Raw genomic sequence first — 14,382 nt, forward strand, 5'->3', positions numbered from 1 at the left:
ACCTCAGGGCAAGCTGTCCATGTGCCATAAATGTAGATTAATGACAACTATGGGTTATATACTCACAAAACCGCCATCCATGAAGCTGAGTCAGCATCTACTGCAAATGGCACCCACATTTCAACTAAAGAAGCTCCAAAGTCACCTTCAACCAGCTTCTAAATACACACACACACACACACACACACACACACACACACACGAAGAACATTGCCACTCACCAAACACTTACATTCTTTTAAGGCCAAAAGACACAAATGCTGAAGAATAGAGTAGGGCCTTTGATCTCCAGGGTCCCTTTTCAGCTCCAGCTCCTAGGGCTTCACTGTCCTTTGGGATCAGAAGGTGGGTCCCATTCAAAATTTCAAGAAACTACTAGCTTAGTAAAAACCCCTCTTTTCAGCATTTACTTCCTTAATCTGATACCTTAAGGGGCAGTACCTGCTGGCAGCAGGGACCATCCACAGGGATCCCATGGTTTCTACCACCCAGGAACCTTTCCCCCAACAAGGAGCGTGCTCAATGAAAAGGCAAAGCTTCTGGAATCTCGGATCTCTGCATTCCCCTGAATCTACTCCTTCATGCTACACATCTTCAAGCATGCACCTACATAGGCAAAGGCAGCAGGAAGGACGATGAAAGTTAGTTTACACTAGTACTGTACAACAGAAATCGCTGCAATGGCAGAAATGTTCTACATCTGCACTGTCCAATAACACAGTGGCCACTAGCAGCTACCAGTGGCTGCTGGCCGCTTGACATGCAGCTAGTGTGACTGAGGAACTGAATTCTCCAATTTTTGTTAATGTTTAGAGAGAGAAAAAGCACAAGCGAGGGAGAGGGGCAGAGGGAGAGAGGGAGGGGGGAGAGAGAGAGAGACAGAGACAGAGAGAGAGAGAGAGAGAGAGAGAGAGGGAGAGAGGGAGAGGGAGAGAGAACCCCCAGCAGGCTCCACACTCAGCACAAAGACCAATGCAGGGCTAGATCCCATGACCTTGGGATCATGACCTGAGCCAAAAATCAAGAGTCAGACGCTCAACCAACCTAGCCACCTAGGCATCCTTAAAGTATTTAAATTTAAATCAGGGCAGCTGGGTGGCTCAGTCATTAGACATCTGACATTGGCTCAGGTCATGATCTCACATTCATGAGTTTAAGCCCCGCTTCAGGTGAGCCCTGCTTCTCTCTCTCTCTCTCTCTCTCTCTCTCTCTCTCTCTCTTTCCCTCTCTGCTCCTCTTGGGATTTTCTCTCTCTCTGCCCCTTGCTCACTTGCTCCCTCTCACTCATTAATTATTAATTAATTAATTTAAATAATCACATGTGGCTAATGGCTACCATACTGGACAGCTCAGGATTATAAATCAGGAATAACTATAACAAATAATCATTTATTTAGTGCCTTGGTCTACGTACTATTCCCGGCCTACAGTAAATGCTGAAATATACGTGGTTGATACTGTTTTTAAATCTGCCCCATATATCCATAAAATAGATCTTAATATGTGTCTTTAAAGATGACAAAATGATCTCAGAGAGGTTCAGTAACATTCCCAAGGTCCTAGAGTCAGTAAAGGGTGAAACGGTGGTGTGTTCAAGCATGTGCCAGGGGGCAGGCATGAACTGAATTTCTCCACGTGTTCACACAGTGGGAATGCAAGCATTGTGGGGATGGTCTTCGTGGGCAAGGAGTTCACCATGCAGACCAAGAGGTGGCCACGCACCATGACACTAGAATCACCGATGGCAGGCAATAAAGGTAGTTGCCCAGTAACTCCCAGGTATGACAGCACCTGGCTGGCACCAGGGCGGCCATGGAAGTTGAATCAAGCGTATACATTTAAAAGGCCAATGAAAACTGCAGACGGCCTTGAACACAAGAAGACGGGAGTCATAAAACATGATTAATAGCAATGGCTTTGGAATTAAAAACACCTGAGTTTAAATCCTACTTTGGGGGCGCCTGGGTGGCTCAGTCGGTTAAGCGTCCTACTTCAGCTCAGGTCACCATCTCGCGGTCCGTGAGTTCGAGCCCCGCGTTGGGCTCTGGGCTGATGGCCCAGAGCCTGGAGCCTGCTTCCGATTCTGTGTCTCCCTCTCTCTCTGCCCCTCCCCCGTTCATGCTCTGTCTCTCTCTGTCTCAAAAATAAACGTTAAAAAAAAAAACCATATTAAATCCTACTTTGCTACTTACCTGCCCTATAACTTTGGACAAGTTAATTAACTTTGGGGCCTCAGTTTCCTCATCAGTAAAAGGAGGAGAAAAATGGTGACTGTCACTGTGATGGTCATATGAAGCAATTAATAAAAAGGAGTTTTAGTACAGGGCTCAGCACACAGTCATTGCTCAATATATGAATCAAAAAAGATGGTGGGGGGAGTGGAAACCACTATTCCTAGAAAAATGAAATTGAAAATAAAAATAAAAAAGAACACTCCGGGCCCATCCAAACTCCCTATATTTTGTTCAGACCAACACGTCTAGACCACAATCTAATAGAAACAATAGCTAATTTCATGCTCTGTCATCTAAATGGCAGAGCATCCATACACAAGAAATGCAAACAGCGATACAGCATTATTCTCAACACTGGCTTAACTTTCTCTGCCCCAAGACCCTATTTCCTCTACTACCCTAACACCGACCACCCATCAGCTCACTGACCCAAGTGCTGCCTTAACCAAGCACCTGGTTTCTCTGGATGGTTGGGGGTGTAGCTGCAGCACGTCCTCACTGCAGAGGCCTGACATTCCCCCTTCTGTCCCTCCCAAAATAACCGCAGGAACAGCTGGCGTGGTCTCCCTGCCCCTCCTCCAACTTCATTTTCACTCCCAGCTCAATAACTTGCCTTATGATTATCTCATTACCAATAACCTTGCTGTAATGAGTTTTAATCTGCCTCATATTAATTAAAAGCATTGTTATTAGCCAGCTTGGTTTAGAGTTTTGAAAGTGAATAGCTAATAAGATCAACTCAGTACTGATTAATTATTGATTGGGAGGGAGGGAACAAAGGCCCAAAGAGGGAAATTCTTGACTCACGTCTAAACACCCAAGAGCAGGGGCTTGGGCCTCCAAACTCAGCAGGAAGGTACCAAAGTCAAAGCCTTTGAATCAACAAGGCTCCTCATCAGAACTGGGCAGTATCTTTCTGTGCCTATAGCCTTCTCACAGCCATGGTGAACATTCCTAAACCCACCGGACTTTCTGCAAGAAGTGTGGCAAGCACCAGCCCCACAAAGTGACACAGTACAAGAAAGGCAAAGATTCTCTTTATGCCCAGGGACAGCGGTGTTATGACAGGAAGCAGAATGGCTATGGTGGGCAGACTAAGCCGATTTTCCAGAAAAAGGCTGAAACTACAAAGAAGATTGTGCTGAGGCTTGAATGTGTTGAGCCCAACTGCAGATTTAAGAGAATGCTGGCTATTAAGAGATGCAAGCATTTTGAACTGGGAGGAGATAAGAAGAGAAAGGGCCAAGTGATCTAGTTTCTAACTTCATATTTTGTTACATTATGAAGACAATAAAATCTTGGGGTTATGTTCAAAAAAAAAAAAAGAACTGGGCAGTATCTTTAGTGGGGTTGACTATACGTGTTTGTGACACAAAGAGGAAAGAGACAGACACACAGACATGCCCCATCAACACAGAAAAAAGAGAGAGATCATGAAAGAGTAAGTAAAAGACAGACCCCAAAACAAAACAAAGATTTTTGATTAATTCTTCTAGTCAAAAATTCAAGACCCAAAGGAAACATAATAAAATGTAAACAGTAGGGGCACCTGGGTGGCTCAGTCAGTAAAGCCTCCGACTTCGGCTCAGGTCATGATCTCACGGCTCAGGTCATGATCTCACAGCTCATGGGTTCGAGCCCCGTGTCGGGCTCTGTGCTGACAGCTCAGAGCCTGGAGCCTGCTTTGGACTCTGTGTCTCCCTCTTTTTCTTCCCCTCCCCTGCTCACACTCTTTCTCTCTCTCTCTCAAAAATAAATAAACATAAAAAAATTTAAAAAAATAAAAAATAAAATGTAAACAGTAGTATCTCTAGGCTGTGAGATTACAAAAGTATTTTTCTTCTTCATAGGTTTTTGTGTATTTTCCAAATTTCTTATAACTCCTATGTATTACATCCATAATGGGGAAAAATTTTTTTTAATCATCCCTCCTTCAACATCTTCTACAAATATAAAAGTCCAGCTGATTTTTTATTCAGATTTACAAAACAATGGCTGTTAAGGCATGGGATATCAGGCAGCGAAGGACAGTGATTCCTGAGCAATGGGAAACAAACAAGGTGAACTCTACGATTGTCCCAGTTCACTGCATTAAAAGTTTACAGGCCCAGCATCAGGAAAGGGAACCCAAGAGGTGCCCAGAGAACTCCCTAAGTTGAGGAGATGGAGCTGAGAGTTCAGGAAGGCCAAAGCAACTAGGGTTCACAGGACAGAGTTCTGGGGAGGAGAGAGCTATACAAAGAAGGAGCCCTAAAGATGTGTGGAGGGCCATCAAAATCCTCGAGAAGAAAGCAGGCAAAAACCTCTTTGACCTTGGCCACAGCAACTTCTTACTCAACACATCTCTGGAGGCAAGGGAAACAAAAGCAAAAATGAACTATTGGGACCTCATCAAAATAAAAAGCTTCTGCACAGTGAAGGAAACAATCAGCAAAACTAAAAGGCAACCGATGGAATGGGAGAAGATATTTGCAAATGACGTATAAGATAAAGGGTTAGTATCCAAAATCTATAAAGAACTTATCAAACTCAACAACCAAAAAATAAATAACCTAGTAAAGAAATGGGCAAAAGACATGAATAGACACTTCTCCAAAGAAGACATTCAGATGGCGAACCGACACATGAAAAAATGCTCAGCATCACTCATCATCCGAGAAATACAAATCAAAACTACAATGAGATACCATCTCACACCTGTAAGAATGGCTAACATTAACAACTCAGGCAACAACAGATGTTGACAAGGATGCAGAGAAAGAGGATCTCTTTTGCACTGCTGCTGGGAATGCAAACTGGTGCAGCTACTCTGGAAAACAATATGGAGGTTCCTCAAAAAATTTAAAATAGAACTACCCTAAGACCCAGCAATTGCACTACTAGGAATTTATCCAAGGGATACAGGTATGCTGTTTCAAAGGGACACATGCACCCCAATGTTTATAGCAGCACTATCAACGATAGCCAAAGTATGGAAAGAGCCCAAATGTCCATCGATGGATGAATGGATAAAGAAAATGTGGTATATATACATACAATGGAGTATTACTCGGCAATCAAAAAGAATGAAATCTTGCCATTTGCAACTATGTGGATGGAACTAGAGAGCATTATGCTAAGTAAAATTAGTCAGAGAAAGACAAATATCATATGACTTCACTCATATGAGGACTTTAAGACACAGAACAGATGAACACAAGGGAAGGGAAGCAGAAATAATATAAAAACAGGGAGGGGGGACAAAACATAAGAGACTCTTAAATATGGAGAACAAACAGAGGGTTACTGGAGGGGTTGTGGGAGGGAGGATGGGCTAAGTGGGTAAGGCGCATTAAGGAATCTAGTCCTGAAATCATTGTTGCACTATATGCTAACTAATTTGGATGTGAATTAAAAAAATAAAAATAAATTAAAAAAAAAAAAGATGTGTGGAGGGTCCATGTCACATATTCAGCACATGCACATGAGAAAACCACATGAGCCTCAAGAGAGAGCAACTCCAAAAGACTAGGGTTAACAGTACCCAGTGCACATATAGGCCCATTGCACCAGCCAGATTGGAAAATCCAATAATTCTGGAGGCACTTGTTATAATCCCCAGAAGGGCCTTGCCTCAGTTGTGGGGAATATCCCAAAATAAACACTGCTCCATTCCCATCCAACAAATATTAAAAGAAAGGCTTGAAAAAGAATCAAACTGTTTCCAAGTAACTGAACTGTGTGTCCCAGAACAAAGCTCAAGAGTATAAGAATACAGGGGCGCCTGGGTGGCGCAGTCGGTTGAGCGTCCGACTTCGGCCAGGTCGCGATCTCGCGGTCCGTGAGTTCGAGCCCCGCATCGGGCTCTGGGCTGATGGCTCAGAGCCTGGAGCCTGTTTCCGATTCTGTGTCTCCCTCTCTCTCTGCCCCTCCCCCATTCATGCTCTGTCTCTCTCTGTCCCAAGAATAGATAAACGTTGAAAAAAAAAAATTTAAAAAAAAAAAAAAAAGAGTATAAGAATACAAAGGGCACCTGGGTAACTCAGACGGTTAAGTGTCTGACTTCCTCTCAGGTCATGATCTCACAGTTTGTGGGTTCAAGCCCCACACTGGGCTCTGTGCTGACAGCTCAGAACCCGGAGGCTGCTTTGGTTCTGTGTCTCCTTCTCTCTCTCTGCCCCTCCCCCACTTGTTCTCTCTCTCTCTCTCTCTCTCTCTCTCTCTTTCTCTCTCAAAAATAAATAACACATTAAAAAATAAAAAATAAAAAGAATACAAAAACATCTAACACCCAAAAATATAAAGGTACAATGATGTCTAGCACCTAATAAGAAATTGCCAGGTATGCAAAGAAGAAAAATACAAAATGAGAGGAAATCCAACCAATCAAAATCATCTCAGAGCCTAAGCAATAAGACAACAAAAAGAATTAAAAGGCATTCAAATTGGCAAGGAAGTCTTCAACTATTTGTAGAAGACATGATACTCCATGTAGAAAACCCAAAAGACTCTACCAAAAAATTGCTAGAACCAATATATGAATTCAGCAAAGTTGCAGGATATATCAATGTACAGAAATCTGTTGCATTTCTATACACCAATAATGAAGCAGCAGAAAAAGAAATCAGGGAATCAGTCCCATTTACAATTGCACCAAAAACCATAAGATACCTAGGAACAAACCTAACCAAAGAGGTAAAAGATCTAAACTTAGGAAACTATGAAACCCTTACGACAGAAATTAAAGAGGACACAAAGAAGGGAAAAACATTCCATGCTCATGGACTAGAAGAACAAACTTTGTTAAAATGTCTATACTACCCAAAGCAATCTACACATTTAATGTAATCCCCATCAAAATACCACCAGCATTCTTTCCACAGCTAGAACAAACAATCTTAAAATTTGTATGGAACTACAAAAGACTCCAGATGGCCAAAGTAATCCTTAGAAAAAAGCAAAGCTTTAGGCATCATGATTCTAGACTTCAAATGATATTACAAAGCTGTAGGCAGCAAGACAGTATGGTACCAGCACAAAAACAGATACGTAGATCAATGGAACAGAATAGAAACCCAGAAATGAGTCCACAACGATATGGTCAACTCATATTTGACAAAGCAGGAAAGACTATCCAATGGAAATAAGACAGTCTCTTCAACAAATGGTGCTGGGAAAGCTGGACAGCAACATGCAGAAGAATGAAACTGGACCACTTTCTTACACCATACACAAAAATAAATTCAAAACGGATGAAAGACCTAAATGTGAGACAGGAAACCATCAAAATCCTAAAGGCACAGGCAACAATTGGTTTGACCTTGGCCACAGAAACTTCCTACTAGACACATTGCTGGAGGCAAGGGAAACAAAAGCAAACATGAATTATTGGGACTTAATCAAGATTGAAAGCTTCTACACAGCAAAGGAAATAATCAACAAAACAAAAAGGTAGCCTACAGAATGGGAGAAAATATTTGTAAATGACTTATGGGAAAAAGGGTTAGTATCCAAAATCTATAAAGAACTTATCAAACTCAACACCCAAAAATCAAATAATCTAGTTAAGAAAGGGGCAGAAGACATGAATAGACATTTTTCCAAAGAAGACATCCAGATGGCTAACAGACACATGACAAGATGCTCAACATCACTCATCATCAGGGAAATACAAATGAAAACCACAATGAGATACCACCTCATGCCTGTGAGAATCGCTAAAATTGACAAAACAAGAAACAACAGGTGTTGGCAAGGATGTGGAGAAAAGGGAACCCCCTTGCACTGTTGGTGGGAATGCAAACTGGTGCAGCCACTGTGGAAAACAGTATGGATGTTCCTCAAAAAGTTAAAAATAGAACTACCCTATAATCCAGCAATTACACTACCAAGTATTTACCCAAAGGATACAAAAATACAGATTTGAAGGGGTACGTGCACCCCAATGTTTATAGCAGCACTATCAGCAATAGCCTAATTACGGAAAGAGCTCCAATGTCCATCAACCGATGAATGGATAAAGAAGATGTGGCATATATGTATACACAATGGAATATTACTCAACTATCAAAAATAATAAAATGTTGCCTTTTGCAATGACATGGATAGAGCTAGAGTGTATTATGCTAAGTGAAATAAGTCAGAGAAAGACAAATACCATTGGATTTCACTCATATGTGGAATTTAAGAAACAAAACAGATGAGCATATGGGAAGGCAGGGGAGAAGAGAGAGGGAACAAACCAAAAGAGACTCTTTTTTTTTTTTTTAATTTTTTTTTAACATTTATTTATTTTTGAGACAGAGAGAGACAGAGCATGAACGGGGGAGGGGCAGAGAGAGGGAGACACAGAATCTGAGACAGGCTCCAGGCTCTGAGCTGTCAGCACAGAGCCCGACGCGGGGCTCGAACTCACAGACCGAGAGATCATGACCTGAGCTGAAGTCGGCCGCTTAACCGACTGAGCCACCCAGGCGCCCCAAGAGACTCTTAATGATAGAGAACAAACTGAGGGTTGATGGAGGGAGGTGGGTGGGGAATGGACTAGATAGGTGATGGGTATTAAGGAGGGCACTTGTTTTGATGAGCACTGGGGTGTTGCATGTTAAGTGATGAACCACTGAATTCTATTTCTGAAGCCAATATTGCACTGTATGTTAACTAACTAGAATTTAAATAAAAATTTGAAGAAATAAAGAAGTGAAGAAACAAAAACACAAAAAACTCAGAACTAAAAATGAAAGTTAAGAAAATATAATTTTAAAAAACCAGAAGTGAAACCTATATTAGCATTAGTAGAGAAGGACCTTAAAACCAGTTGTAACTGCATTTCATTTGTTCAAAAGTTAAGCAGACACAAAAACAATATTTAAAAAAAAATAGAGTGAGATCCAAATGAAAATTCTAGAGATAAAACTGTAATGTGTGATGTACAAAATGTGTGGATGAGATTAACTGTAGATTAGACATGGTAGAAAAAAAAATTAGTAATCCTGAAGACCTAGCAGTAGAAACTATTCAAAACAAAATACACAGGGGTGCCTGGGTGGCTCAATCATTTAAGCATGCAACTCTTGATTATGGCTTAGGTCATGATCTCATAGTTCATAAGATCAAGCCCCACGTCAGGCTCTGCACTGACACCATGGAGCCTGCTTGGGATTCTCTCTTTCTCTCACTCTCTGCCCCTCCTCCACTCATGAGAGGAAGAGAGAATCCCAAGCAGGCTCCATGCTGTCAGCGCAGAGCCCAACGTGGGGCTTGATCTCATGAACCATGAGATCATGACCTGAGCCAAAATCAAAAGTCAGACACTTAGCCAACTGAGCCGCTCAAGTGCCCCTGAAACACAAAATTATTAAAAAAACACACACACACACACACACACAAAGAAAAAAGAATGTTTTTTTAAATGGAAAGAACATCATTGATCTAACAGACAAATTCAAGCAGCCCAGTAAACATGTGGTTGGGAGTCTCCAAAGGAGAGGATATAGGAAAGGGTAGGAAAAAAAAGACATGAAGAAATAATGGCTGAAATTTTTTCAAATTTGATTTTCTAAAAAAACTATAAACCAACAGATCGAAGAATCTCAAAAAGTTCCAAACATAAGAAACATGAAGGAAACCACATAATGGAATTGTTCAAAATCAGTGACAAAGAGAAAACTCTTAGAAGTATCCAGAGAAAAAGACACATTATGGACAGAGGAACAAACATAAGAATGACAGCAGATTTCTCTCTGGCAACAATACAAGCAAAAGCCAGTAGAGCAACATTTCTGAAAGCAGTGAAAGAGGGGCGCCTAAGTGGCTCAGTCAGTTAAGTGTCTGACTTCAGCTCAGGTCATGATCCCACAGTCCATGAGTTGGAGCTCCACGTCAGGCTCTGTGCAGACAGCTCAGAGCCTGGAGCCTGCTTCAGATTCTGTGTTTCCCTCTCTCTCTGCCCCTTCCCCTCATGCTCTATCTCTCTCTCTCAAAAATAAACATTAAAAAATAATAAAGAAAAATTGAAAGCAGTGAAAGAAAACCCAGAATTCTATACCCACCAAAAACAAAGATAAGATGAAAACTCTCTCAGGCATATATAAAAGCTCAGAGAATTCATCTTCCTGTACAGCAAAAAATGTTAAATAAATTCCTTCAGGTAGAAGGAAAATGATACAGGAGAGAAATACAGATCTATGAAGGAAAAGAGACTAGAAATAGTAACTTCATTGGTAAATATACAAGAATCTTTTCTTATACTCTAACTCTTTAAAAGATAAGCAATTGCTCAAACAAAAATAATAAAGTAATGTGGAGTTTACAACATATGTAAAAGCATAATGTATTACATCAATAGCAAAAGGCTAGGAAGAAAAAAAATGATAGTATACTATTATAAGATTTTTATACTCTGTGACGTGGTATAATATCACTTGAATGCAGAATGTGAAGAATTAAAAATGTATGCTGTAGGGGTGCCTGGGTGGCCCAATCAGTTGAGCGTCCGACTTTGGCTCAGGTCACAAACTTGCATTCATGAGTTCAAGCCCCACATCAGGCTCTGTGCTGACAGCTCAGAGCCTGGAGCCTGCTTCAGATTCTGTGTCTTCCTCTCTCTCTGCCACTTCTCCACTCACACTGTCTCTCTCTCTCTCTCTCTCTCTCTCTCTCTCTCTCTCTCTCTCTCAAAAATAAACAAACATTAAAAAACATTTTAATTAAAAAATGCATTTTAATTAAAAAATGTATGATGTAAACTGATACAATCACTAATAAAAAAAAAAGCAACAAAGGAAATAAAATAGAACCATAAAAAATATCCAATCTAAAAGAAGGCAGGGAAAACAAGAAATAAAGAGCAAATAGGACAAATAGAGAACAAGATGAAAGACGTAAATCTAACCATACCAATAATCCATTGAATATTAATGGTTTAAACACCCCAGTTTAAAAGCCAGAGATTGTCAATTTGGATAAAAAAGAAAGACTTGAGTATATGTTGCCTATAAGAAATGCTCTTTAGGGGCGCCTGGGTGGCGCAGTCGGTTAAGCGTCCGACTTCAGCCAGGTCACGATCTCGCGGTCCGTGAGTTCGAGCCCCGCGTCAGGCTCTGGGCTGATGGCTCAGAGCCTGGAGCCTGTTTCCAATTCTGTGTCTCCCTCTCTCTCTGCCCCTCCCCCGTTCATGCTCTGTCTCTCTCTGTCCCAAAAATAAATAAACGTTGAAAAAAAAAATTTAAAAAAAAGAAATGCTCTTTAAATATAAAAATACCAACAGGTTAAATGTATAAGGATGGGGAAAGATATATCATGCCAACACTAATTAAAATAAAGCTGGAATGCCTATGTTTATATCAGACAAGAAAATTTCTATCCAAGATGGTGTCACAGTTGAATTCTACCAAACATTTAAGCAGGAAATATTAACATTTCACTCAAACTCTTCCAGCAAGTTGAAGACAGAATACTTCCCAACTCATTCTATGAGACCAGCACTGCCCCAATATCAAAACCAGACATTAAATACAACGGGGGTGGGAAGAAGCTACAGACCAATGTTAATTGTGAACATAGATGTAAAAATTCTTTTTAAAAAAAATTAGCTAATCAAATCCAATAATTTAATAAAAGGCTCTGTTCTCATTACATCCTATCAAGTGGTGCACAATTTTGATTTGTCTCCCTACAGGCAATGTTAATTTTCATCACTTCATTAAGACAGTTATCCACCTGGCTTCCTCACTTAAAGCTACTTATTTTTATAAGTATCATGTGAGGAAGCACTACCAAATTTTAGAAATAACCAGTTCTTTACAAATTCTCAATTTATTCATCTTGTTTGTTTTTGTGCACTTGGATTCATGAATGTCTGTTTTTTTCAATAGGTCACAATCCGTTATTATCATTGTTTAACAGCCTCCCTGAGGTATTCTGACCCATAATAAACTACACATGTACAATCTCATATTTTTATATATGCATACATTCATGAAACTATCATCATAATCAAGCTGGTAAGCATATCCATCACTCCCCAGTGTCCTTTGGTCAAGCCCCATCCCTCTATATACTTTCCATCTCCAGACAACCACTGCTCTGCTTTCTTTCAGTAGTCAAGAATTTTCTTGAGTTTTATGTAAATGAAATCATACAGCACATACTTTTTTTTTTAGTCTAGACTTTTTCACTCAACATAATTTTTTGAGATCCATTTTGTTGCTGCATGTTATCAACAATTTATTGTTGATTTTTCTTACTGAGTAGTATTCTACTGTATGAATGTACCAAACTTCCTTATTCGTTCATGTGCTGATGTACATTTGGGTTGTTTGCAGTTTAGGAGTACCAATAAAGCTGCTATAAACATTCATGTACAAATCTCTGCTCAGACATATGCTTTCATTTCTCATTAAATTAGAAATGTAATGGTCAAATTGTGTGACACGTATATGTTTAAGTTTTTAAGAAATTAAACTGTTTTCTAAAGTGGTTGTGCCATTTTACATTCCCACCAGTGTGGAAGAGCTCCTCGACATCCCCCAACGCTCGGTGTAAGAAGTCTTTCTCATTTTGGTCATTCTCATACATGTGTAATGATATTTCATTATGGTTTAAATTTGTGTTTCCCTAAGACTCATGTGTTAAGCATTTTTTCATGTGCTTATTTGCCATCTCTACATCTTCTCTGGTCAAATGTCTGTCCAAATCTCTTGTCTGTTTTTTAATTGGGTTATTTGTTGTTGTCTTTTTTATAACTGAGTTACAGAATTCTTCATATATTCCACACATAAGTACTTTATCAGATATATGATTTGCATATGCTTTCTCCCAGTCTGTAGCTTGTCTCTCCTTTCTGTTAACAACATCTTCCAAAAAGAAGTCATTTTTCATTTTGATAAAGTAAAATTCACCACTTTTTCCTTTACGGATCATACTTTTGGTGTTGTACACCTAAGAAATCTTTGCCTATCCCAAACTACAGCCATTTTCTATGCTTTCTCCTAGAATTTTTATAGTTTTAGGTTTTTATATTTGGGTATGTGATCTATGTGGAATCAGTTTCGTATGTAGTAGGAGATATGGATCAAAGTTCAATTCTGCATAAGAATATCTAATAGTTCTAGCACTTTTGTTGGAAAAAAATCTTTCTAAGCTGAATTGCCTTTGCACCATTGTGAAAAATTAATTGTTCATACATGTGTGGGTCTATTTTTGGACTCTCTAGTCTGTTCCATAGATCAGTTTGTCTGTCTTTACACCAATACCACACTGTCTTGATTACTGTAGGTTTATAGTAAGTCTTGAAACCAAACAGTATTCACCCTCTAACTTTGTTCTTCTTCAGTGTTATTTTTCAGCACTGATTCCAAAACCCTCTGCATTCCCATATGAACTTTAGAATCAGCTTGTCAATTTATACACAGAAGCCTGATAGGATTTTGACTGGGATTCCCATGAATCTATAGATTTATTTGGGGAGAATGGACATCTTAGCAATATTGAGTCTCCCTACCCATGAATATAATACACCCCTCTCCATTTATTAGGTCTTTTTAAAATTTTCTCTCAGCAATGTTTTGATTCATATACATCACTTTAGAAATTTGTCCTAAGAAATTAATCTAAGACATGGAAAACAGTCCATGTACAAAGATGTTCAGCACAGTGTTAGTTATAATGGAAAAACATATGTAGACGCATCCTGAAAGTGGGAAAAAGGAAAAGCTAAGTAAATCAGGTAACAGTCACACAGTGAGTTAAACTGCTTTTAAATGGACTACAGGACAACATGGAAAATACTAAGGATAACAAGTTAAGTGAGAAAAACAGTTCATCATATTGACAGGATACTGTGGATGTAACAGAACAGTATTAGAAGGTATATAAAAATAATGATGAGTTTGATTTGGTGAAATTATAGGTAATTGCTTCTTGAATCTCTAAATTTGTTAACATAATTATTGGTTTAATAATTGCTTTTCTATTTTTAAATTAAGAAATAATTCACATACCATAAAAGTCACCATTTTAAACTATATAGTACAATGTTTTTTTACTATATCCAATAAGTTGTACAACTGTCACCTCTACCTAATTCTAGAACATTGTTTTATGTTTATAAATCAATTATATTTTTTTAGTCCCACTTCATGTATATGTGAAGTCCTGAGTCTTTGCA

At 39.4% G+C, this 14,382-nt stretch overlaps 1 protein-coding gene and 1 pseudogene across 1 annotated transcript in view; one reads left to right on the forward strand and one right to left on the reverse strand.

The window, feature by feature from the left end:
* ADCK1 (aarF domain containing kinase 1) overlaps nucleotides 1-14,382 on the reverse strand; it is a 123,055-nt gene that overhangs the window by 73,934 nt on the left and 34,739 nt on the right. The gene's annotated exons all lie outside the window — the stretch shown is intronic.
* LOC124512600 (60S ribosomal protein L36a-like) lies at nucleotides 3,176-3,489 on the forward strand (annotated as a pseudogene).

The sequence above is a fragment of the Lynx rufus genome, unplaced genomic scaffold (assembly GCF_022079265.1).
Source record: "Lynx rufus isolate CCGP_SWC_20201006 ecotype Redwood Valley unplaced genomic scaffold, mLynRuf1.p SCAF_17, whole genome shotgun sequence".
Classification (NCBI taxonomy): domain Eukaryota; kingdom Metazoa; phylum Chordata; class Mammalia; order Carnivora; family Felidae; genus Lynx; species Lynx rufus.